Source organism: Rousettus aegyptiacus, unplaced genomic scaffold (genome assembly GCF_014176215.1).
Source record: "Rousettus aegyptiacus isolate mRouAeg1 unplaced genomic scaffold, mRouAeg1.p scaffold_m13_p_2, whole genome shotgun sequence".
NCBI classification, from domain to species: Eukaryota; Metazoa; Chordata; class Mammalia; order Chiroptera; family Pteropodidae; genus Rousettus; species Rousettus aegyptiacus.
The window spans coordinates 152,304,295-152,331,778 of NW_023416295.1; the positions used below are offsets into that span (position 1 = coordinate 152,304,295).

Below are 27,484 nucleotides of genomic sequence, written 5' to 3' on the forward strand. Positions count from 1 at the left end.
GGCCTTGGGTCTGAATTTGCACCCTCCAGCAGACCAGGCTGGTGGCAGGATATTGAATTACAGAGGGAAAGAGGTGGGCCTAGGAGAGCTTCTAGGGAGGAAACTATAGATTTCTCTGCTGCAAAAAGGAGACTTTTTCCAAGCCCGAAGACCCAGAGCTAAACTTCCAGCTGTGGCTTACCCTCTCCCAAGCCAATAACTATGAGTAATATCTTTACTCGACCACACGCCACAGCCCCAACTCAAAGACATATTCAGAGAATCTAGAAAGAACTCACGGAGACTGCTATTGCAGCCACCTTCTCCGGTATCTGGTACATTTCCATCTCTTCCCCTTCTTTTTCTTCCCAGACCTCTTATTGGAGAAGATACTATTTGAGATTTGAAACCTGTTTGGTAGGGATGAGGGCGTTGCCACAATGGGACCTCACACAGTTCAAGAGATGCAGGGGAAGGCCCTGTGGCCTCCTTCTTGTGATTTATGGGACTAGCTCTAAAAAGAGCTGACTCATTAGAACCAAATTGCTCACCAACAAAACTTGGAGATCACTGGTATCAGGCATCCCTAACTAGAGAGAGACCAGTGTGTATTTTCCAGTGCTGATTGGAAGAGAAGTAGTCACAAAGCTTCTTAACCAGCTCCTTAGTTGGTCAGTGGAAATGCAGGCAAGTGCATTTTTCTATTTTTCACTTCATTTCCTCTGCCCTTTATTCTTTTAATCCTCATTTTTTAAGAATTCAGATAACATATATGTAGATGTTCCTTAAAGCATGACACATCCTGTCTCATATCTACCAGCCTTTTCAGTTCCTGCACTCAGCCCTTCCCACCCGCCATAAGCCTTGGAACCTCCAGTATCACACCAGACATTGAACCTTGGAGTTCAGGCCTTGGAGTTCACATTGTAAATCCATTGCCTCATACAAACTAGAAACTAGGGAGTTTAACCATATTACCTATTGTTCTCAGCATTTTCTTTCCCAGCACTGCCTGTCTTTCCCACCTCAATTTTCTTCTACAGCCAGCGGGATGCTATGTCAGAGTCTGCCACCATGATGCTTGGAATAGGCAATTTCCCATGCTCCCTAGGCCTGGATAATGCAACCAGCAACCCTACCTGCTGGACTGCAGGGCAGAAAACAAACTGAAGATACCACAAAATGCTTTTCTGAGATCACCAAGAGGCTAGGACAGAGAACCAGAAAAGAAAACATCTAGTATTGACCTGGAGTATCAGACACAACACTGAACCTAGGAGCTGTAGCTAGTCCTATAAACTTTAGTTAAAACCCATCTCCCCTCTGGAGTCATCTACAAAAGGAGGAGATTACTGTGCTCATCATCCTATGACAATTGCCAGAGGAATGGAGTTCCTCACCTTTTTGATAGCCCCAGGATCACAGGCCTGCCACCTGCCTTCCTGAGTCTAGCCAGAAATAGCCTGTAGGCAGGACTCAGGCCCTGAGCTCGCCCTGGCAGAGCTGCCAATGCTGGGAACATACCCTGCAGATCCTAATACCTGCTGTGGCCCCACAGAATATGTTTAAGAAAAATCAGTGTGTGACTAGACTGTCTCATCTACTCAGGATTCTAGCAGGGAGAATTTGGCAAAACGTTGCTAAGAGGTCACAGCAGTGAACCGTGTTGTTCCCATTGTTCCCAGAGGGCCCAAGAGGAGGTGATGTGATCTGCAGAATTAGTGGTAGCTACACAGGCATGACGTCAGGTTTCCAAGGTGGCACCGTGACCTTCGTGCTCTGGTGTCACTCCCACGATTATTCCATGCTACGTGAAAAGGGATTTGCAGATTAATAATTAGTTGACTTTGAGACAGAAAGGTTATCCAAGTGAGTCAAACTCAATCACATGAGCCATTTAAAAGCAGAAAGTTTCCTCTAGCTGGTGGCAGAAGGGGAAACGAGAGAGATGTGGCGTGTGAGAGGGATTTGATTTGAGCGAAGGTCTCCATTGCTAAGGTGGAGAGCGACACACGGAACAATCGAGGAGAATAGTCTCCAGAAGCTGAGAGCAACCAACAGCCAACAGTCAGCAAGAAGACAGAGATTTCAGTCCTGCAACCACAAGGAACTAAATCCTGCCAGCCACCTAAAGGAGCTTCAAAGTGGATTCATCTTCAAAGGCTTCAGACCATAGTGCAGCCCAGCAGACACCTTGATTTCAGCCTTGTGAGGTCCTGAGCAGAGAACCCCGCTGAGCCTACCCAGACTACAGAACACTCTGATAATAAATGGATGTTGTTTAAGCCACAAAGTTTGTGGTAATTTATTACACAGAAATAAAACAAATATAATAATTCACTCTGACTCTCTGCCATACTGTCTTTGCTGAATAAAGAGACTGGGCATTCACTCTGACTCTCTGCCATACTGTCTTTGCTGAATAAAGAGACTTGGTTTGGGTCAAGTGCAGGTATGTCAAAAAAGGAAGCCCAGTGCAATGGAAAGATTTCTAAATTTGAAAGTCAGGAGCCAGAGTTTCTGTTCCAACCTGCAATTTACTATCTGTGTGATCCTGATGAAGACACACAGTGCTGTACTATTTCCTTACCTGTGAAATGAAGGACTAGACCCCATCAATGGTTTTCTGACCTGCTTTGAGGAGGCTCTCAGGGGTTGTGCAGGCAAGAGGTGAGGCAGCCTGGCTTCAGACCCCTGCTTCAAAGAGATGAACTCCGCTTTGAACTGTTTCACACACAAGGCTTCTGAGTCAGATCTCATTAGAAGGGTTTCTGTTGCCAAAATGAAATTTGAAAACCATTGAGCTGAGTGATTATTAGGGCCCCTTCCAGCTCTTATGTTCTTCTAACACCGAGATAAAGTTCAGCGGGGCAGCAGCTGGAGCTGTGGAAAGAGCTGGTGTGAATCTGGGCTTGAAATAACCACCTACTAGCAGAATCGGACGATCCCTCTCATCCAAACCACCTACTTCTATTATTTCTTTTTCTCTGGAGGCCTGAACTTCCAGGAGCTAGAGGTTTAAACCAGACGGATTCCAGTTCAGATCATGGCTCCACATTCAAATCCTGACATGGATAAATAAATAAATCTCTTAAATTCTCAGAGCTACAAGTTCTTAATGTATAAAATGGTGACATCACCTGCTTTGCATGGTTATTGTATATATTAATTAGTACTATGGACTGAATGTTTGTATTTCCCCCAAAATTCAGATGCTGAAATCCTGCTCCTCAAAGGGATATTACTAGAAGGGGGGCCTTTGAGAGATTCTAGGTCATGAGCATGGAGCCCTTATGACTGGGATTGGTGCCCTTATAGAGAAGACTCCACAGAGTTCCCTAGCCCTTCCCACTATGTGAGGACACAGTGAAAAGTTGACTGTGTATGAACCAGGAAGTGGGTCATCATCAGGTAGTATATCTGCTGTGATCTTGATCATGGATTCCCCAGCCCTCAGAACTGTGAGAAATAAATTTCTGTTGTTTTCAAGCTACCTGGTCTATGGTATTTCGTGATACCAGCCTGAATGGAAAAGACAGTGCGGTCTAAATTGCTACCATGGATGGACCTCAAAATACAATGGCTCAAGAACAATAAAGGTTTGTTGTTGTTGTTGTTGTTGTTGTTGTTCCTCATTAGTAATCTAAAGCAGGCCAGTTGCTCGTCCTTCTGCTCTAAGCATTCTTTTGGGGATCCAGACAGATGATGTCTCTATCATCTTCAGGTCATGGGTCCCAAGCATACTTCGGGATTGCCATTCCAGCTGTGAGGAGGGGGTGATGCTATCACGAGCTCGTGAACTAGGTTTTATGGCTGAGTCTGCAAGGGGCTCACATTACTTCCACTTGCATTCTATTGGTGAGAGCTTACTCACATGGGCACACCTAATTCCGCAAGGAGCCAGAAATTACTCTTTGGCTGGATAATTACCTCTCAGCTAAAATTCTATTATCGAGGGTTTGCTGGGAAATTAGCAGTGATTGCCGTCATATTATAGATAGAAAAGTGCTTAATACCTAGGAAGCCAGTGTTCAGAATCTCCCAATAGGTTCAGCTCTTCTAATTAAGCGGGTTTCTATGTGGGTATGTGGAAGTGACCAGTGTCAGTCCATTTCCACATTTGAGAGTTTTTCGTAGCTGCTTTCAATCTCAAATGACTCTCTTTGGCTGTATTCCCCTTTTCCTAGATTGGATACATCTATCAGCCGATACCTCTCTAAGGCCTCAGTCTCCCCCGGTTCTCAGACTGCTGCCCTCACAGGCCTATTGAAATCTGGTCATTTGAATCTTGTCATCCGTATTCTCCACCACTGAAGTAGTCGGTAGGAGTATGCCAAGCAGGCTGTCAGCCACGAGCAAGCTTTCTGAAAAAGATATGCCAACTGCAGCAACAGAAAACGCAATTCCCTTGAATAACTTTGTTAATATTTGAAAATTAGTTCCTTTGCTCCTTATCGTGCTACTGGGTATTAGAGTACATGAGCAAAGACAAGGGCAATGGCAAATTAAAATAATGTTCTTCTCATAAACTGCACAGATATGGAAGGGCAAGCCTCATTGCCTATAAACTTGGGATTTCTGGAGCTCCCACTTTCATTGGACCAGAGTAGCCTTAGGGAAAGTTAAAGAAATTTGTCTGGATTTTTTTTTTTTCTTTGTATCAAGCAACTACTGAGAATGTACATTTAAATTAACATTCTTTGAATCCCACTCTGCTGTGAGCTAAGTTCTGTGACTCTGGTTTCAGATTTTACTCTCACAAGCATGGAGTACTGGGTGTGCGCAATTCTGGGATGACAAGAGGCTGCCAATTTCCACACGGGTGTAATTTAACTTTAGTACTGGACAGGAGAGCACGTCATGGTGTCAGCACCCAGGCCACCAGACGAATAGCCAACAAACAGCAGTTTGTACAAAAATACAAAGGGACATTTTCCTTCGGTGCCCATCCCCCGTACCCTACTTAAAACCTGCAGTCAGGAAAGATGGACACACTTGAAAGCATCAGTGGATGATCAGATCTATATTATTGCTCTGAAGAATTCTGATATTTTTTCAAATTACCTTAAAGAGAAAGAAATAATCAATGGCAAATGTTTAGGCAGTGGTGTGACAGTAGGTGAAAGAAACTGTTTTAGCCTCCCCCCCAAACACACACTTCCCCCTAAATCACACCACTGGGGCAATGACCTGTTCCATCTCTTCTCAGCACTAGTTCCACAGAGAGGACAGACAAGGGTGAAACAAGCCATCTTACTACAGTAAGGTGGCACTGCGATGAAGAGGCTAAGTGACAAAGGCAAAGGTAACCGGCGAACAGCAGGGAGCAGAAAGGAGGTGTTTCACTTTAAAGAAGATTTCTGCACCTCGTGGGAGGAAGGTTGAAAGCAACCTATCTCCTTGCACCTCCTGGTCTTCCAGATGCGGAAACCGTGGGGCTGAGATGCTGAAAGGACCCCAAAGGTGGCTCATCCCGTCAGCGGGGATGCAAGGTCGGGACTCTCCGCTCTGCCAGCTGGGCTCTCACTCTCACCTGAGAGGTACCTGTTCCACACACCTGAATTCCACTGACCTTTTTTGTAGCAACTGAAGTAAGAAAACAACATGAAAAGTCTCCGCCTCCTTAGTTCCATTTTCATAGTGATTGTCCATCTTTCTCCCCTGGAATAAGAGGGTGGCATTTTCTCTATCTTCCCCTCTTGCCTGAGGCAAATTAAATTGCATGGCTGCCACCCTTTTCTCCTCTTCCCTTCAGTAGTCTTGATTTTCCTCTGGATGCCCAAGTCATGTCCAAGGCTCTGGAAAGAACAACCTCTTGTTTATCTCTCGCAATAGATCCGGGAATTAGGAGTCTTTCACTGGGACCGTCTGATTGCCCTTGGACAGCCAAGATCCACCAAGGCCAGAAGAAAGAATTGCTAGGAGGGGACAGGGCCGGCATGGCAGAGAGGACTGCAAATGAGAAGGGGGCTTGGGGCAGAAACTAAAGGAAAATGTGAGGCACCGATGCCAGCAGATGTGTGAGAGGTGTGAGTTAGGATCACGCTGCATTCCTGTCATTTATATAGATCAAAAAGAATTTCCAAAGAGCTCCTCCATAATTTACCATTAGCCAATGCAATTGCTAGAATGCAAACTTTCTTTACCTCTTAAAAGCACTTTTAGTCATCTGGATTTCATTCTCAGCGTGGGATATTCAGGGGAGGGCTCTCACCCTCCTCTGTCAGGGAAGAGCTCTCCTGGGAAGGCTTCCTCAGTGGCATGGTCCAGTCTCCCGCATCCTAGTGCCCTGCTTTTGCAAATACTGTACTCATATTACCTATGTGTTCTGGTTTCTTTAAGATGATGACAAAGTAGGAGCCGTGCAAACTCCTCAGGCTCATCTACAATCCGCAGAGACACCGCAGGCTGCCAGCTCCAGGGGAGCTTGAAGGAGGGCTGAAAGGCTCCCACTTTGAGTTGCCACGTTTGATAATGCCCAAGGAAAGCAGAACGTCGAGGATGTCCACTGCCTGTGCTCTGTGGGTCTCCTAAGACCTTTGGAATGGCAGGAGCATAGGACCTGGCTGTAATCAGGAGACTGGGAATATAGGAGCAGCCTGGAAGTAGGAAGGAATTTAAAAAGCCACGGACAGCCTGTACAAAGTGCACTTGGGTGCCATGCCGAGAGGAGGGTGCTGGAGGCAGACGGCCCTGCCCTCTTTGCCTTCTTGCTGATGGAGGGAATTTAAGCCAAAAGAACAAATGGATACACTGGTGATTCCTTAAAGTTCTCACTGTAATTATGCAGCTTTGGGAGATGAGGAACTGTAAAGTTGGCTTAAACATTGGACATTTTCCCAAAAGGATAATTGTTTTTGTTCCTTTTTCCCTCTTAGAAAAAAGAAACAAAAATTATATTAACACTGTATTTAGAACTCGGAGAGTATGTTTTGACTTAAAATATAGCAAAAAATAAGAGATGATTTTCAAAGGGTCAGCAAAACCTAGCCAGAAAATTTTTTTAAATTTTATTATTTAAACTCCATCTTAAGATAAATAGCTTGGTCAATAATTATAATCACCCTGACTTGGTCTTAAGAAAAAGGAATCTTAGAAAGAAAAAACCTCCATCCCCCTTCTGAGGAGAGCCTCTGCTCTGCTTCATTTGGGGAGAGAACAGAAGGGAAGAAGACGGCAGGAAGGAAGCCACCCTAGATGGCTGCACCCCGGTCCCAGACTGTGGATGCCATGGGGATACATCTTTGCCTCGTTGCTGCTTTGAAGCTCAACTCAATTCTGTCAATTTTCCCCGCAAAACAAAACAAGACAAAACAAAACAACAAAAAAAGGAGACTACATCTTCCTCAGAACACCTGCTGTACAAATATGCTCTCATATTGAAACCAGAAATAGATTAGAAGCAAGGTGGATGACTATTACCGTTTCTTCACACCCAAATAATTAGGCTGCTTTTTCTTTTGTTCTAGAGTTTAAAACATTCAATGCAATTGGAACATTGGTGGGCTGAGGAGGATTTAGGTAAGATGGTACTTAATTTCTCAGGCTAATCCTGAAGCCACCTGTCATACCCACAGACTTCTACCCTATCTCCTACAGACTGACTTTGGGGGCTCCTGGCCTCTCCCAGTGAGGGAGGCAGGGAGGGAGTGGAAGAGAAGTTTTAGGTCCCTGATCAGGGTCTCTGAAGACAATTTCTTAGACACAAAAATGTCAGACATTTATTAAAACTGGCATAATCCAAAGGTTTAACTTGAGTCTAGATGAAATGAAGCTCTCAATTCAGAGTCAAATATGGCTTCATTTGAGTTTCAGGTTTCTTGTCACCACCGTAGTTCTTAAGGCCCTTCCTGTGTTTCCATTGTCAAAGACATACCCACTTCTCCTCCTTGTCCTCTCCTTCCAAGTGCCCTTCTTCATAATGAACTGTCCTGCAGAACTCACTCTTAGGTCTGACTTCTGGGGCACTGAGCCTCCTTTCTGAGAGGGTGTGCGAATGTTCAGAATGTGAACTCTACTCAAGGTCCCGCTTACAGAGCAGGCAGGGGCTCTGTGCAGCATAAACGACAAGGAACTCCAGAACCCTCTTCTAGACCCATCTACCCCAATTCTAGCTTTGTGCCTTCCTGTTTAATGAGAAGTCTTTATTCTTTTCCGTCTCAATACCTGTCTCATATTCTGTGCGACTAAGCACCGAGCTGGGAATCTGCAGTCCTGAGTTTTACTACCATCTCTGCCAAGAATGTGCCATAGCCTAGAATAAGTCCCATAACCTCTCTGGGCCTGAATTTTCTTGCCTGGAAAATAAGGACACAGAGTTATACTGTTTTTAAAGTCTCCCCAGCTTGAATGTTATTAGAAGATCACTTTTTCCTCCTGCAAACCTCTTTACGGAGCTATTTTCCCACTGAATTGTGAGACCCTCAAGAGCAAGGACTGTCTCCTAGTTATTTTTGTTTCCTCCGGGGAGGAGGGAGGAAAGGGGATGGTGTAATGCCAACATTTGTTGAGCTTCTATTAAGTGGAACACTATGCTACACATCATACATGAAGTATTTCTTTCCAGACTTGCAGTATAATCACAATCCCAAATCTGCAGATAAAACAACTGAGAGATTAATCTATTCAGGTCACAGAGCTGTACCAGAAATAAAATCCAGGTTTCATTTCTTTGCCTACTATGCCAGGACCTAGCATGGAGCAGTAGGGCTCCACTAAAATTCTCCAAATATCTAGAAGATACTCAATAAATACTCATTAAGTGGATATTAAAGAAATGCTTTTGTTTGGCTTTTGGCCAGGCTGGGGTGTGCCTTTGATCCTTAGCGATCCTGAGGCAGTATTGAGGGGTGGAGTAGATGAGAGCACAGAGCACAATTTATTACCAGGACTTAGGAGTTCTTCAATTAAGAAGGGGGCAGGGCAGAGCTCTTACTAGGTATGAAGAAATAATGATGAAATATTCTCAAGGTAACTCAAGGTCTTGAGTAATTCACCCTGAAGAATAAGCTAAAGCTCTAATTTGCATCATCGCTCAACCTACAAATTCATAGAGGACACAATTGTTTTCACAGCCCTGGAAGGTCACATTATTCTTTCTTGCTCTGGTACCCTTCACAGTTATATACGGCCGAGGAGACAGAGAAATCTATATTAAAGTCTCAGAGCGTGAGGGGCTCCCAGCTCCAGAGGCCTGCAAGGTGTTTGGCCCAAGACCATGGCAAACACTATGGTGCCCATCATGCAGCCCCAATGGCAGAGATATTGGAATTAAAATGGATTACCAGTCTTCAGGGCCCTCTAACTAGTACCCACACCTGAGAAAGGCTCTTTGATTCTAGTTAATTTATCTTAAACACAAATTCCAGGAGCCGACTGAGTTAATGTTTGCCTCAGGGGAGAAAGGAAAAAGAAAAGAGATCATGTGTTCCTAAGGGTGCCTTAGGATTGTGCCTAGAGATCTTAACCCATTTGGGATCCACATTAATCTCTCACTGGAGTATCTGATAGTGTTTAAGCAAGAAATGAAGTAGAGAGCACTGAGCAGGTTGTTCATTTCTATTTGGTGGCGAGTTAATGCCTGTCTGCAGGCAAAGTACCAAAAAAAAAAAAAAGTAGCACATTGTGTTTAGTCCTTTTTAAACAGAGTACTGCTTTAGTCGTTGGTTGGGGGATGGGGCCGTTTGATATCCATTTGTGAAACAAATGAACAATAAATCCTAACTCTTCAGAGAGGTGGACTGTGCTATAAGGTATCATATAGTTCTAAAACATCATGTAAGGTGTCCTGTCATTCTAAGAGGCTTAACTGAGTAGTGGATTTTGTGCATCCGTTCACTCAGCGAAGCCTTGCTGAGCGCCTGCCATGAGAGGCAGGGCACCAGCACGGTTAAGAACACGCAGCCGAGTCTAAATCCTGGCTTAGCCATTCCTTAAATCCGTGGCTTTGGGCAAGTTGCTTACAGTCTCTGTGCCTCAGTTACCTCATCTGTAAAATGGGAATAATAATAGTACCAACTTTGGAGAGTTGTTGTGAGGATTAAATTAGATAATATGTAAAGCACTTAGAACAGCTTTACAACAGAGTGAGTGTCATGTGTTTGTTACTGAGCTGCACCGTTAGTACACAATCAGCAAAATCCAAACTGAGTAAAATTCTACAAAGCAAACAACCCAGATCTATGATGGATAAATTGTAAGTAAAATAAAAGGACAGAGGAAGAAACTGTAGGTTCAAAAATGCTTGAAAGACAGGTCATGTTTTTATAAAGAGCAAAACTAAACTACGATGTCCAAGGATGCACACTGGGCTGGTAAAACAATAATGAAACATCCAAAAAGTCAAGATAGTGGTTTCTCGTGGGGGAAGAGAGAGCATTCAGGTTGAGACAGGGCACATGAAGGCAGTTCTGAGCCGGTAGCAAAGTTTTCGTTCTTGACCCGGGCGGGGATTACAAACGTGTTTGCCTTCATTAATTCAAATATTTATTTGTGTGGTTTTCTGTATCAGTATTTTTTATCTATACGATTTTTTTTAATTTGCAAGGGGAAGGGGGAGTCAAGTTAAACAAATATTTAATAAATAATTATTTAGGTGGTATTTGTCAAAAGCCATGAAGGTACTTGGAAGAACTAGGGTTTAAAAAACACTAAAATAGTGTTTAAGATCTCAGGACCTGGAAAGCCACAAATTGGGTTTGAAATTCTCATTCTGTTAATTATTGGCTGTGAGATCTCTAAGTCTCAGTGTCCTCATCTATAGAATCAATATAATAATAACTACCTAATAGGATTGTTGTAAGGTGTAAATGAGATATTCCACGTAAAGTTTTTGACAAAGTGCATGCAACATAGCAATCACTCAATAAATGCTATTATTGTTATTGCTGTTGTTTGGGGCAATGATAGAGGATTTTATTTAGGCATCTTTTTGATGGACCACAGGGGACCTTCGTGAGGCCTTTTTCAATATCCATTTTAGCTATTGGAATTCTTTTTACCCTCTGCTGCTCCAATTATAGTCTTGAGAAAATTTGAACTTCATTTCTTTAAACACTAACTGCTTTGGGATGCAGGAGAAAATGAAAAATGTTGTAGATTTCCAAACTATATTAAACCAATATAACTTGCTGCCCAGCTGCCACAGGGACCAGCACGGCGGTAACTACTAGATTGATGGGGATCAGAGAATTTGTGGGAATTCATTTAGCCTGTGGCTAGTATGCCTTCCACCTCCCCAGGTACCAGGAATTGATAGTTATGCTGACATGACCAGGTTGGCTCAATATTTGGAAAGGTGGCCTCTGAAGCAATTACTTTTCTCTACATACTTTTTTTGCTGATACGTGTCGATTTTATTACATATATATGTAAAGCACATGGCCCATCTGTATTCATCAGCCAGCTGTTCCAGCGAGCGCTCATTTCCTACTGACCTGTCCCGCATCGCTGCCTTTCATCTGGTTCTAAACAGTGGGTAGGGAGATGCCCTCTGGGACGAGTGCTTGGTATCACTTTTAGATTCCTTTACCCTAAAGCACATGTTGAGAAGAAAATGAAAATTTTCTTCTCCTACCACCTCCCCTCTGCATACCTGACCATTTGGGGCATGTACTTTCCATTCCCATCTCCCTTACCTAAGTTTTCGCAACCAACTCAGCTCATCTCTGATCTCCTAATTCAGATATCTTACTTTACCTGCAGCAATCTTCTTAATGCTTTCTTTCCTCCTTATTAGTTCAACTAAATCGGGCAAGTATTATAAATCTATTCTATTTCTTACAAGGAATCTGCTCTTCTAGTTATTAAACAACTTGCCAACAGTCCCACATGGCAGATCTGGGACAGGCGCAGGCTTCTCTCCATTACACGTCATGTCTACAATTTCCTTCGACTACGTCCCGCAGGAACTGCATCCTCCTATGAGAGAACTTTGATGTATTTTGTTTATTTATGTATTTATGAATTCATTTATTTCTCTATTTGTTGGTTGGTTTATTCTACATAAATTATTTATTATTTGTCCTAGAATTATCTGACAAAAAGGGAATAAATATAAAATCAAGCACGACAGTAAAATAATTACAAGTTAGACATTTTTAAGAAGTAATGAAACCAGACTTTCAAAAGACATCATCATAAAAAAATGCAGATTTACTTCTAAAACTGCTATTGATAGGCTATCTTTTCCTGGGACAGGTGTTATTCCATTTTTTTCAATTATTTTATGATGAATTTTAAAAATATTTCAAATATTCAGAAAAGTTTGCACTAATATAATGAACATGTGTGTACCCGCTACACAAATGTTAAAATCTTCTATTTGCTTCAGATTTTTCCTTTCACCGAAATAAAATATTTCAGAAAAAGTTAAAGTTTCCTACGTCCTCTTCTTCCAATCTCATTCCTCTCTCTCGCACCCCAGAATCAACCATTCTCCAGAAGGAAGTGTGTATTTTTTCCATTCATGTTTTTAAATATTCATTGTCATCATTTACCCGTAAATAATGTTCATTTAAATATATAATCCATACCCAAATAACATCATCGTCCTGTATATTTTGTTGTACAACTTGTTTTTTCCACCCAACATTATGTTTTTGAGATCTATAATTGGCGTGATTAATCCTTTCCATTTTTGTGTCTACTAATACATTTGAACTTATTTTTTTCTTATTTTGTTTTTCGTTTTCCATAATTTTTTTTTTTTTTTTGCTGCATTGTCTCTCTTTTCCTGCCTCTTGTTATATTGATAATGTTGTCTGTACTCCTATTTTTCCTCATTTGTTGTTTTGACAAATGTAGATTATTTTTCTATTATTTTAACTGTTATCCCCAAATTTTTAACAAACATACTTAATTGTACATTTTTAATTTTTTGTCTTTTTCTCTTTTTTGGTACATTTTAATAAAGTCTAAAATTATTCATTTTTTTCTAGCCTCTTTAACAAGACAAAGACTTTATCATGCTTTAACTAACTACTGAAAATTATTTCATTGCCAGAGTTAATTTCCACCTTTTTACACATTGTTAATGCTTTTTAATAATCTATAGTAAATTAATCAATGTATTTTACTAGTTTTGAGGCTGATATTGTTTTTTGCTTCCTTCCAGCTATGCGTTTCTCAACAATGGCACTATTCACATTTTAAATGGGATAAATCTTTCTTATGGCAGGGTGTCTTGTGTATTGTAGAATGTTCAGAAATGGCCTCACCTCATCCACTAGATGTAAGGAGCAGCCCCCAAGTCATGACAACCAAAAATATCTTTGGAGATTGCCAAATGTCCCTTAAGAGGCAAAATTTCCCCCTATTTAAGAACCACGTACTAGCTGAGGTGTGCCTTGGCAATAATTCTGCTAGCAAGAATTAGGAAGTGAGGAACAAGGGTGTAGCATAAACTCAGTTTATCTTTATTTTGCCTTTATATTACATTTTTAAAACTAGATTTGTTTTTAAATTTATTTTTCAGTTACCATTGACATACAATATTGTATTAATTTCAGGTGTATGACATAGCGATTAGACATTTATACACCAAATGAAGTGATATCCCCTGATAAGTCTAGTATCCAGCTGACACCATCCATGGTTATTTCAATATTATTAACTATATTCCCTATGCTGTACTTTACATCCCTGTGACTATTTTTATAACTGGTAATTTGTACTTCTTAATCCCTTTCACCTTTTTCACCCATCCCCCAACACCTCTCCCATCCGACGACCATCCATCCATTTGTCCTCTGTATCTATGAGTTCGTTTCTGTTTTGTTTGTTCTAAAACTAGATTAGTTTTGATCATTCAAATCCTTATTTTTCCTCAGGACTTTGAAGATATTACTTCACTGACTTTTATATTGTCGCTAATGAGTTGCCTGCTGATACGAGAGAGATTCCTTTTTTCTAAAGTGATCTGAGTTTTTTCCTTCTGGTAGATCTAAAAAAATTTTCCCCTATACTTTATATTCTTCAATTTCACTACAATGTGTCTAGGTATGGATTATTTTTAGCCCATTACATGCATTTTCAATCTGAGGATGCATGTCTTTCTTTAATTCTGGAAAATATTTAGCTATTATCTCTTTAAATGCCAGTTCTCTGTTATTTCCTCCTCTAGAATTTATATTACATGTTATTACCCACATCTCTTAACTTCCCTTTCACAGTTTTATCTGCTCTATCTAGGTAGCTTCCTAACCAATAGCTCCCAATTTACGAAATCTCCTTTTGTGTCCAGTGAGGACTTTATCTTGTATATTCAGACTTTTTTCCATTTCAAAAAATCATTTTTTATTTCTAGGGTTTCCAATTGTTTTATTCTTATAAACTTCTCTTTTTACTCTCTTTCTTAGTCTATTGTGTCATAATTTATTGTTCTTTAGGGGGCTAGTTTTCCTTCCTTTATCTCCCTAAAGATTCTGCCTTAAAGTCCTCTTTAGTTGACTTCATTTTCATGTCATTGGGATGAATTCATTTCCTGATTTTGTTTTCTCCTTTTCTTAACATGGCTTTCCCTTTATGTTTTGGGAATTTTCATTTGCACTCCTACTTTGAGAGTTCTCTCTCCCTCTCTGCTTTTCCTCTCTCCCTGCACCCTTCCTGGTCTAGCGATTTTGTGGTTACCTCTGTGCGCCCCCCAAAAGGGTCCGAGTATGGAACTAGCACTCACATTGCATGTCCTGGATCAGAGACTTTCCTAGGTGGAAGTCTGGTCTGCTTCCTCCCACCTGGAGGTAAGCCAGATCCCTAGGAAAAAAACAGATAAAATCTCATTAGCCTCTTTTTAAGGGTGGCAGCCCCACCATAACCACAGGCTTTGGTCCCTCACCTGAAGAGGGCCCTTTTTGTCCATGTTACCTTTCCCTGCAGTAGCTGAAACCCCTGCCTGTCTCTGCCTATTTCTGGACCCAGAGCCCAGCAGGCTCCCAGTTTCAGCCCACTTTGCACTTTGTATTTTTTTTATTTACATGGCACAGAGATGTTTATCTTGTGTTTGAACACATCTTTGCCTTTGAAATCATCTCTTTTAAAATATTTTACATGTGTAGAAAGTCACCGAAAGGCTTCAAAGAGTGACCTTTTAATGACAACCTGACCAGAAATTTCTTAAATCCCTTTATAGCCTAAACTTACTTAACAACTTTATCTTGGATCTTATTGCCCAGAATGAAATATAATGAGGCTTTCAGTGTAGGTGAAACCCTCCTGTGTACTTCTCTCCGAACACCTTCTGCTCCTTCCACTCCCCTCCATTTTACGGGCCCCGGAGAATAGCTGACCTTCCCCACTGTAGTTCCAGACCACTAATATACTAGCCTCTCTCCTCTTATCAACATTTCTACTCATGAAATAATTTATTCCACTTGTTAGATCATTGCTCTTTTAATGTCCCCTTCCCCTCCAGATTCCCAGCTCTACCCCAGACACAGTTTCCACCTTCCTGGGTCACTAAAACACCTGGAAGACATTTTTCTTCTCTACTCCAGCCTGTGCTGCATTCCCGATGGCCCCAAAATCCATGTTCCTGTAGGATCTTGCCTTTAAGGTTTTCATTCTTGATGGACCAGCATGACCCAATCACAAGGTTCTGTTTCATCACTGAGCTCTCTGACCTTCTGAGATAAACATCACTATTAATCATTTTTCTGTGAAGTGGAGAATCCTTTCTAGCATTCTAGATCCCCTCCCTCCCTCTTCAGCTAACTGCATTCTTATGTCATCTTCAAAATGTGTTGATTCAATTGTTCATTAATTTATTTTCTTTATTTCCTTTCAACTTCTTCACCTATCCTCTCAACCTGCTCCCCACACATACCCCTTACAAACATCAGTTCGTTCTCTGTTTCTATGAATCTGTTTTTGTTTTGTTTCATTTGTTCATTTGTTTGGGTTGGGTTTGTTTTGTTTTTGTTTTTGTTTTAGATTACACATATGGTATTTTTCATTCCCTGACTTTATTTGACTTAGCATAATACCTTCTAGGTCCATCTATGTTGTTACAGACAGCAAAATTTCATTCTTATGGTTAATAGTCCATTGTATACATGTTCCACATCTTTATTTATTCATTTACCAGTTGACAGCTTCTATACCTTGGCTATTGTAAACACTGCAATAAACATAAGGGTGCATATATCTTTTTTGAATTAGTGGGATTTTTTCCTTCAGGTAAATACCCAGAAGTAGAATTACTGGATCATATGTAGTTCTATTTTTAATTTTTTGAAGAATCTCCATACTATTTTTCATAGTGGCTGCAACAATTTATGTCCCTCAAAGTGGACAGAGGTTCCCTTTTCTCCACATTCTTGCCAACACTTATTATTTGTTGACTTTTTGATTATAGCCATTCTGACAGGTATGAGGTGGTAATAACTCATTAATTTAAAAAATATTGAGATTCTTCTAGGTTTATACTAGGCTCTAGTATCTTACACTAAGTTCTAGGTTTACACTAGGATAAGAAAATACAGCAATGATTCAGATTCCAATGATATCTTGAAGACATTTACAGCCTGAAATAGCAGATAATGCATGTGCAGAAACAATCATAGTGTACTCTGGGAATGCAGAAGAGGGAGAAGCTTCATGGAGGAGGCACGATTTGAGTAGAATCTGAAAGAGTGGGAAGAATCTAGACCTGAGATCAAGCAAAAAAAATAAATCCAGATAAAGGAGAGAATATCCGGTTATCATTTGCCTTCCTAACTACAGTTTCTATTTCTTAAAGATAGGAACCATGTGTTTTATTTTTGTATTTCTCACAATGCTTTACACAGGTCTCTATAGAAAGAGGTTCAATAGACCCTGAATGAATAATGTTATTGAATATGGTATGAAATGTTTTCCCGCAGCTTGATCTCTATCACCTTACTCAGAGAATGAGTTACCCATTTATTAATTCTTTCTAGCAACATTTATCGGTGCCTATTATGTGTTAGCCATGTTAAGGCTAATGATATAGAAATGAGCAAGCCAGGCATTCCAGCAAATATCACCATCTTAGGAGTGCCTCTGGCCTGGGGGCTGCAAGTGAGCTGGGAGTTCAGCGTTCAGTGTTCAGCGCTCAGCCCCTTCCTGGTGCAGCAAGTTGAGGCTTCGGTCAAGTAATCCCGGGCATCCAAGTTCATAGCCCTCCAGGCCTTGGTGCTTCCTACTGACACTGAAGAGTGTTTGTTACAAATATAATGGATTTTCCAGTGAGAAAGCAGCCTGGGGGTACATTTGCCTGGGGGCCTCCTCTTAGTAGGCTTTAGGGGGGACCTGACTCATCATGGTGAGTGCCCCCCCCATGATGAGAGAGCCCAAAGGGCAGCCTGGAGGCAAGGGCTTTGTCTCCAAACCTCGCAAGTACTTGTGCTTCTCTTGAGATGCTCTCCCCTCTTGTGTTTGAACCCTTTGTTCTCAGAGGCCATCTTGCCCCCAGGCAGCCACTACAAACAATATATGAAACTCACTCAGTTATTCAGTTACCAACATTGTGTGTATACTGGGGGGAAGGGGGCAGCGGGTTTCTCTGGTCTAAATCTTAAAAAATGTACATGCTATCTATAAACGCGCTTCCCCCGATTTTTTACCCCAACCTAAATTCCGTTAATAAAATAAAATAATAAAATAAAATAATAAAAGAGACTGGGCTTGAAAAACTTCCAAGCAGAAAAAAACAGTTAAGCCACAAAAGCAAAATAACCTAGCTTAGTTCATGAATGTAAAAGAAACTTAGGTTATTTGTTATATAAATGTCTCTGATAACCACAAACAAAACTGGTCATCTTCCTAAAATGATGTAAGATAATCGCTTTTAACCAATCCCTATTATCTAGAAATCCCCCATCGTAATAACTAATCATTGTAAGTTAAACCACTTTCTTATTTTCACATTATAAGCCACCCTGTAACCTCACGCCTTCGCACCAGTTTCAAGTTTGAAGTCTCCCTGTTCACAAATGGTTTGTTTCTTGTTGAATAAAATATCCATATCAAGTAAAGCTCTCTGAATTTTATTTTCACACTACAAAGACTCATAGCTTCTTAGCTTGAAAGAATTCTTTATCCATTAACAATAACTTATTTTAATTCTGAGCACCCCCTACCAAAAATAAGATTGTATTAAACCTTCTGCCAACTTACCATAATCACCAAAAAAAACAATTCTAAGGTCAAGAATGGTGAATTTTTGTAGAACAGGGAAATGAAGGCACAATTAGGTATTGAACAACATAGGTTTGAATTCTGACTAGAAACTTAAGGGAAATATGTGGATGTGGACTCACACAATGATGGGTGTGTCAACATATACCCTCTGGACTTGCTTTTTGTCTGTAAAATGGAACAATAATGCCACAATACTAATAGAGTTGTTGTGAGGGTTAAACGCATGCCTGGCAAACTTTAATAACTGGTGAAAATTTTATTTTTATTATTACCACACTCGTCCAGCACCCAGGCTCAGAGGCTGCCTGAGCTGTTTGTTCACTCCTACTCTCCATCTGCTTTTGCAGGGAGCTGGGAAGGGGAGCCTCTGGAAAGGCAGCCCCTGGGGCATTGACTACAGAGTGGGGTGCGGTAAGGGTGGGTGCAGCACTGTCCTGACATGCATTCTCCACCGGCCAAAAGACACAAGCAGGGCGCAAATCCGGGCTGTGGAACCGGCGTCACCAGACCAGATACACTCCCTGCTACAGAACAGTTTTGATCAGTAAGATGTAATTTATCCAAGTTGCTGTGTTAAGAATGTTCAGTTTTTACATTCTGGAAAGCTGTTCCTAAGTCCCTAGCAGTGCAACTATGACTCACTCAGACACTCGCAATCCCTACTTCCCAGACACCCAGACACCGGGCAGTGCTTGGAGCCGCCACTCCACCTACAGGGGTGAAAGTGCTCACCAGTGGGAGGGGCACCAGGGAGGGGACGATTGTTGCCTGTAAATGGTCCCTCCCTGGCCAGAGCTCACCACAGATGGGGTGCACCTTCTGTCTACTGCAGCCTGGACGCCCTGTTCTCAACAAACCCAACATTAATTAACGGCAGACCTGGCTTACACAACTTCACTCTTGGAACCACGTACTCATTCACCGTTCTAAGCATCTTCCTGTATCCACCTCCAGTCCGTTTCTCTCCACCTCAGGCATCTTCACAGTCTGCCTGATGAGAGTGAAGAAATCCCTCGAAACTGGCCTTGTGAGCATCTGGAAAGCATCTGGCTGCCATCGTGTAACTGCTTGCAGGTGGTGCTGGGAGGAGAGAGTTAATAATACTAATGAACAAGCCTAATTGATTATTAAGCACTATTAGCCTGGCAATAATACCACGTTGGCATGCTGCCAATCCCTGCGACTTAGTTACAGGAAATCCTTGCTTTGCTGGGGTTGGGGGACTACAGGACAGATCAGAATGTCTGAACCAGAAAACTGCAGGGGACTCCGGATTCCAATAGTGATAAATGTGAGTAATTTAAGTATTTAGAATGTGTACACCAATTGAATCCTCAAGGATTCCGAAGCCTCTGAGCAAACTGAACTTTATTATAAAGTTATCTTCTACCTCTTAGCCTCACCTCCTGCTCCTGGGGGGTATAGAAATGGGTGACAGGTAGGACTGGTGGTTTAGACCTAAAACAAACTCTGATGATTCTTCCTTTTCTTTTCCTCATTAAAGTAGAAATTCAGCAAATAATTTAAAAGACAACATTCAGAATAAGGCATACACAATACGTGCTTGGAATGGTTGGATTGCTTTGGCAGAGTTTTGAGGGAAGAAAGAGTTCTTCTCTCAAAACATTCTTTTAACAAACATTTTTTGAGGGCCTATCATAATCCAGGCACCATGCTGGGTGCTAGATATAGGTGTGTTTGTTCCTTAGAAAGCTCACAGTCAAGTAGGGGAGATAGATAAGTGTGAAACCTTCTGCTTCCTACAATACGGCTAATTGGATACCCTGGAAGAACACTTCTGCTATGAGAAAACTAGATCCTAGATATAACACACTTTGTAATTCATTACTGGACTCACAAATCTCCATGAATTATTTACACCAACCCTACCCCCCACCCCCCAAAAAGTGATCTTAACCAGTTGCTGATGGAGAGCTATAACTAAATGGAAGAGATGAAGTTGCCCACAAGGTAAATGCCAGTAGAAATAATAGAAAATCATAAAATTTATCACACGTTTAAAGGTAGCTATTACTCTCTAATACTTTGTTTCATTTTTATGTGTGTGTATATACACATACATATGTACACACATATGTAAGTATAGATGTATTATGTGTGTATATGTGTGTTCTGGGTTGTGATAGCAAATATATTTCTTAAAGGGGCACAATAAAAGAAGTTTAATGCTGGTTTTCTATAAGATATAGTAGAAGCAGAAAGGAAACAATTTCCTTTTTCCAAGGGTGGTGGTTTTGGGGAACACATCATGGGAATCCAAACTTTCTAGTGAAGGTGCAATTTTTGCTGATTGTTGAAAAATAAATAAGACATTTCTAGGCTGATGACAGGTTTGGGGTAAGGAAAGATCACGAAAATGGACATGAAACCATGAAAAAGAAATTTTTATCTCCGGATAGGCCTTTCTTCTAACATTCTACGTTGCATCAATTTTGAATAACCTAGGCTGCTTAAAAAAAAAAAATCTCATCTAAAAAGTTTGGCAAGAGACCTATTATGAAGAATGACAACAGCCGTCCTAAGGAGCTGCGACTCTATTCCGTGAGCAACGGACAGGCACTGAAGAGTTTTCGGCAGGGGTGTGATGATGATTCATTTTATGAATTAGAGAGACAATTCTGGCAACGTGCTGGGGAAATGTGACTGAATAAGATGTTGGTGCCGTTTACCCAAATATAAATGAGGAAGATATAACTTGAAGGAAGAAGAGGAAAATATTATTATTCAGAGGATAATTATTATTGATTACATTATTATTATTCAGAGGATAACTTAAATTATCCAGAAGATAAATTATGTGTGTGTTACCACAGCCCATCTGACTGATTCAAGATGCCTGTGGGGGTGGTGCATTGACTTGAGGTTCAGCTATAGGCCATTTTTTAAAGGACTAGCCATCTTTGTCTAGCCCTATTTGTCGAGCTTCTGGAGTCACTATTTATTAGTCTACGTCTTGAATAGTTGTGAGCCTGCCTAAGAGGATCGAGTTGTGAAATTTTATCCCACTTTCAGTGTACGGTCTCCCCAGGATGGTGACCACAGTGACAAGGGGGCCACAGGAAAGCACAGTGTCAAGGCGGTGGTGTGCATAGTTAATGTTAATAAATTATAGGTGACCGAGCTCAGTTAGGAATACCAGCAAAGGTGGATTTTATGTTACAAGAGATGAGGGGTTATTGACCCAAGACTAGGGAGAGAAAACCACTGAGAGGGTTCGAGGCAGCTGTGAAGTGGAGGAAAACCAGAAAGCCCTGGCAGCTGCAGAGAAGGCTGCAAGAAGGCAGAACGGGAGGCTCAGACAGACGTCTGCTTCCGCACGTCCCAGGGGGCTGTCACAGTGTCACTTTGGATGACTCTCCAAGGCTATGTGCTGCCATGCACATGTACCTGTGAGTTTCCCCATCTGGGGTGACACGTGCATCTCTGAGTACAGTGTGTTTGCCTTCTTAAAGCCTTTTGGAGAAACAGAAGTTAATAGATTCTGTTATATGAGAGTAGTTTGACTCTGCCATACATTGATTGTGAGTATACTGTTGTGATAATGAACACTGTCCAGTCCTCAGGAAATAGGAAGGGAAAGAGCCCCAGGAGATGCTTCTCCTTTTCCAAGAAAGGCTGATAGTTTGCTTTGTCTGGAGAAGAATGAGGAATCTGTCAGGCAGTGAATGTACTCAGGGAAGGACAATGATGAGAGAATGAGATACAAAGGAAGGAGAAATAAAGAGAATCTACTAAAAAGTCTTCTTGGGAATATAAGTGAGAGTTCTACTGGTGGATATGGAAGATAATTTTGAGAAAATGAGAGAATTTCAGAGGAACCAAAAATAAATAATATCCTATTCATTCATTCGCAAGCATTATTGAGGGACATGTATGTGCCAAGCATGTGCTAATCACCAGTGACATAAAGATGAATAAGTCCCCATTCCTGAACCCGAAATGCACTGGCCTAGAAGGCATCTCAACCTACCTGTCTTGCATTTTGCTTCCTTTTAACTCACCTCTTAATCTGGGAAACCACCCCGAGAAAGGAATTGTAGCCTTCCCAGACTATTTCTCTTTTAACTGGGAAGGTTTAACCTGTAAGAACATGTCTCTGGTAGACTTTCGTGTTCTTCCTATCAGATAGATGGAGAAGTTCGTTTGAGTTCTCAGCTCTCCTCAAATCTCCTTGACCTGCATAAATGTGCAACTGACCCAGGCAAGAGCCACAAACTTATAATCATGATCCCACTTGATTTTGTCTGGCAAGTACATGGTTTTCTTCACTTTATGCTCTAGAGCATGGACAAGCAAACTTAGGCCTGTGGGCTAGATTCAGCCCAAGGCCAGTTTCTCTTTGGTCCTTGAGCTAAGAATGATTTTTAATGGGAAGAAGAAGGAGTAGTATATAGACTATATGTGTCCAGCAAAGCCTGAACTATTTGCTATTTGGCCCTTTTCAGAAAATGTAAAGAAGAAACTCTTGTATCAAGTTCACAAGATGTTTTGGTGTGAGAGTCTCTATTATCTCGAAGGGCTCCATTCAAAGCAGGTCAGTTGAAGCAGATAATCCTTCTCCAGAAGAAATTAAAATCCGAGCTGTTTTCTTAAAGGGTGATGGCTCATAAAGTTAGAAAGCTATTCTTGCATTTGTAGCATCAGGTAGAATTTTAAGGTGACCCTTGAGTCCGAGCTGATGCTGTCCAATGATCCAATATCAAATTCATATTTTCACTGTATGTGCATGAGGCAGCCTAGGTAAACCTGTTGGAAGAAGGATTGAGGTCACCACCTTGGGGAGATGGGCCACCAAAGAATCCCAGCACCCTGCTTCCACCTTGGGAGAAATGAGGGGAAGAAAGAGCAAAAGTCCTGTCATTACACACATTGCCCTGTGCACCTCCTTGACCCTCTGACCACTCGAAATATAATTTCAGCACACTTGAGACACGCATGCCCTAATGGGTGCACAGCAGGCCTGTGTGCAAACATAAAAACTGAGCAGGGTGAGCAATACCAGGGGAGCCGACGCTGGGGAAGTCTGCAGATCCCGGTAGCAGCAAAGGATAATGGTAAATTTTCCCGCCCCTTGCACAGTGGGGTGGCCTTGAATTCCTGCATTATTTGTCCTATGTTCACGAAACCCCAGCCCTACGGGGAGATGTGCCATCCTGTCTTCTGTGTCTTGACTTCAAATTCAGGCGCACACAGCACCAGGCGGATGCTGTTCTCTCTTCCGAGCCTTTTGTCAGTCTCGGTGCATACGCATGCGTGGCCATCACTAATCTTTTTGTCTACAGCAGCACAACGAAGATAGAATCACTGTTGGCGTTTCAACATCTTGGAACAGGAAAGGCAGTGATAAATGAGGATCATATCAGATTATGGCCTTTTTGTTATTCATCCTGGTCTGTCGACGTCTCTGGCTGCTATTGATACGCTCTAGCAGTCATCCAGCAACTTAACTGTCTTCTGAATGTAGCTATATTATCGGATTTTGTGGCCTTTACTCCAGACCCAGAAACTTGGCATTGCCATTACTGCTTTGGAAAACAAAGTATCTGTGCTGGGAACCTTTATAAGGGTGTCTATTCATACAGCACCAGAGCTCTGTTCTCAACAGTTTTAGCCTTCTTCAGTGTTTGGGTAAGGTAGCCTGGGTCTCTTGCTGCCTTCCCAGGGCCGTGCTCTAGCCACTGTTTCTCACATTTGGAAGTTGCTCAGTTGCTTGCCCACCTTTCCCGTTGCATCTTCCTTAGCTGCACTGGCTGTAATTCCCAAAAGTCACCAGTGAGGCTCAAAATACAGTTACCTGAGCTCATTCCTCCTAGCAGGGCTGCTCAGGCCTTCAGGATGTCTTTCCAACTATGTTAGAAAAGCACAAATAGAGATGGAACTCAGTCTCTGAAGCTTAATTTTAAAATATGAAAAAGGATGTAGACTTGCCTGGTCACCAGTGGGAAAGAGTCTTTGTCTATTCACTTATTAATTCATTCGACAGATATTCTGCGGAGTCTTTTCCAAGCCCAGCATTGTGCTAGACCCTTGGGATCCAGAGATGCGCAAGGCACAGGCTCTGGCCCCAGGATCTCGCAGGCTAGTATGAAATCTCAAAAGATAAAAACGGTGCTACAGATTCTTAAAACACCGATAATTTTAGGGATATTCACAAATAGTCCGGTTCTCCTCACTTTCCTGGCACATGGTAAGATTGCATTTCTCTTCTTTCTGAGATGTTAGACATGCTGTATGAGTTGCTTTAGCCAGTGATATGTGAACAGAAGTATGATATTTCATTTATAGGCGAAAGTTTTTAAGTGATAATGTGTTTTCTATATTCCATTTTTTCTCCTTTGGGAATTGTGGAAGAATATGTAGAGATTAAATATCTACTAGTCCTGGTTCCTAAATGACTACAGTGTGTCAGCCCTGGCCAACACATAAGAAATAAACCTCCGTTGTGTAAAGCCACTGCGATTCGAGGGTCATTTGTTACTTCAGCATAACCTACCCTGTTTTGACTGATACACAGTGGCTCTGGGGAATAAGGCGTTTTTAAGTCAGGACCAAACTGTTATTTGAGGGGCACCTTGATAGGTGGAGTGTGTTGGGAGGCCTCTGTAGCTAGTGCACATGACATCCCCTGTAGCAGCTATGCGTCACAAAGGGACTATTAAATCTACTCTCTTTTGTGCTCTTTGCTTATGGGCTTCCCCACCAAAGTCGCCTTTGGTCAGTTAACAGATTGCCCGTGTATGGCATGCCCTGAGAGAGATGCCCAGAAATCCAGCATTTCCAGCAGCCTGTGTTCCCCTCTGTCACAGCCCTGGTCACATTGTTTATCTATCTGTCCACCTCACTGCACTGTGAGCACAGGTGTAGGCCTGGCAATCTCCAAGTTGTCATAAGTAACCAATATCTTATTTTTTTAACGAGTCCACTTTGAATGAATGAATGAGCCCTCTGCTACTACCCTTGCATACTGTCTTTGGTATGGGTGGTGCTGAGCCCTTTCAGTAAGGCATGAGAAGATGCAGCACAGGCAGGGGTGTCTTTTGATTGCCATCCTTCTCCATAAGGTCATGGTGCTAGGAGAAGGGTTCTGTAGTCAGAAAACCTTGGCTGTAGTATCTGCTCCGCCTCTCGCCCTGTAACTGCGTGATCTTGAGCAAGTCTTTTAACTTTTAAGTCCAAGTTGTTGTGAGGCTTAAATAAGATAATGAACATAGTTCATAGAATGTTACAGATGGAAGGAACATTTGGACATCTTCCAGCTTTTTGTACTCTGACTCAGCAGGCTAATGACAGAATTGAGAACAGAGTCCAAGTATCCTAAAGCCCAGTTTGGAGTTTTAAGGCTGTTGGTAAAAGGAATCTGAGAATCGATAACATCATAGGTATGAAAATAAGCGCATTAAAGAAATGATCCTTTAACACATTTCTCTGAGTTGTCACATGTTTGATTCTCCCATCCTTGTTAGAATGAAGGAAGCTACCTTTTAGCCCACCTAGCACACACAGATTTCTGTCCTACTTACAATTTAAGTATTTGTAAAGGCAGAAGCTTGATTACAATTCCATTAAGCAGCTAACCTCTGGGCATCTATTTTCAAGACTATATAATTCATATTTTTCCCTGGCTAAGTAGATTGGCCCTGTATCCCCAGGGTGGATCTCTGCCCTGTAGCATGTTAATATTTTGGCATAAATAACTTCATGCTGAAATACAAGAGTTGATTGAAATTTAAATAATATTTACATAAAATAGACACATGCTGCCTTGAGTAGTAATTAATGAACAACCAAAAGCTCCTCTGTATCAATAAGAAACATTATCGATAGCTTTGTATAGCTTAGTGCCTTGGATCTTGGTGGTGGTGGGGTCGCATCACTGTGAGCAGAGCAACTTTAGTCGCATGAGGATTTTCACACAGCATGTCGTTTATATGCACAAGTATTTAGGATAGCCTATGTAGTATATTGTAAGGGAATATGGTATGTAATATATTGGGTATTTATAGTGTAATTAGTTGTTAAGTAATGTAACCCAGATGTACACATTTTCTAGCCTTCACAAGTTATTTTCTTAATCCTCAACTAACAATAGCTTGAGTATCCATTCTGAGTATTACAATCTTGAATAGTTCAGAAATTCATTCTTCAACTGATTTTCCTCTCTGTGGCATTTCCTAGTGGCCTTAAAGTATGCTCATGTGTTACCAAAATCTACCTTTCTGTTCCTTGATCCCTTCGACAAGCATCCCTGCTCAAGAGCGTGGTAACTAACTTACCGTTGCCTGATACTTGACTTCTCCAAGGCTCACTACTTCCTCCGAATCTCTTTACCACATGGGAACCTTCTAACCATAGCTAAGGATGGTCTCGAAACATTTTAAAGAATTTTGTTTTATCAGTCATATATACACATAGTTTAAAGAACCAAATAATACTAAAAAGCACATTATTACAATTTGTAACTCCTACTCCTCCACCTTCTCTCATCAATTTTCCCATTAGGCAGTCACTTGTATATTAATATTATGTTTATATTAATATATGTTGGTTTACACGTTATGCATATTTATGTGTATATAGTCATGTGTATATGTGTATGTTAATACATATTGATTTATATGCAAATTATATATAAAAATATATATTAATTTACTAGGGAATATTTTGCTCTGTTTAACTCCCACCGTACCCTCTACCTCCTCATCCCATACACTTTTCTAATCTTGCCATCTTCTCACTATAGATAAATTTTATTTTATATCAATATTCAGTTATTATACTACTGTGCATACATAAATGTTACATACATATTACTACTGTGCATATATATATATTATATACAGCTGAGTTATAAAATCTATTATGAATACTTTTATATTTGAACTTGATTTTTTTGCTTTCTTGGAGTCTGTAATTGTTCATATTGCTTAGTTTTCCATATAATTACTGCTAGTTTCCAGCCCTCCACCAATTGTCTAAATCTTCTCACCAACTGTGTTATCAATTTTATCTTGACGAAATCTCTCCTAGTCTTCTGATATGCTTAAATATGGACTCAATTCTATAACTAGAACACAGCTGTCACCTTGAGAGCTCCCTTTACCATTGCCCTAAGAATTCTTTTCTCTCACCCATGATGATTGTCAGTTTCCTGAGTTGAAGGTCTTCCTCTTTGTGGATTTAGTCACTTCTTTAATTGTAACACATCATTAGCTAAGAAATGTGTCTGTAAATATCTTTGTTCTACCCTAACCCTAAATTTATTGTTTGGCTCAACATAGAATTCTATATTAGAAGTCATTTACTTCAGATTTGTTAAGCCATTTCT

The 27,484-nt window shown here is 41.1% G+C and overlaps 2 long non-coding RNA genes across 2 annotated transcripts in view; both read right to left on the reverse strand.

The window, feature by feature from the left end:
• The window catches only part of LOC107508601, a 42,523-nt gene extending 39,815 nt beyond the window's left edge, over nucleotides 1–2,708 (reverse strand). The window contains exon 1 of the long non-coding RNA XR_001596341.2: nucleotides 2,611–2,708. This is a non-coding gene — a long non-coding RNA (uncharacterized LOC107508601). The remainder of the gene's footprint in view (nucleotides 1–2,610) is intronic.
• A 2,849-nt stretch (nucleotides 2,709–5,557) lies between these two features.
• Nucleotides 5,558–14,880, reverse strand: LOC118613867. Its single transcript, XR_004955984.1, has 3 exons — nucleotides 14,813–14,880; nucleotides 14,654–14,730; nucleotides 5,558–5,777 (listed from the first exon to the last, which is right to left on the reverse strand). It is a non-coding gene; the product is annotated as an uncharacterized LOC118613867 (long non-coding RNA).
• Nucleotides 14,881–27,484: the final 12,604 nt, after the last annotated feature.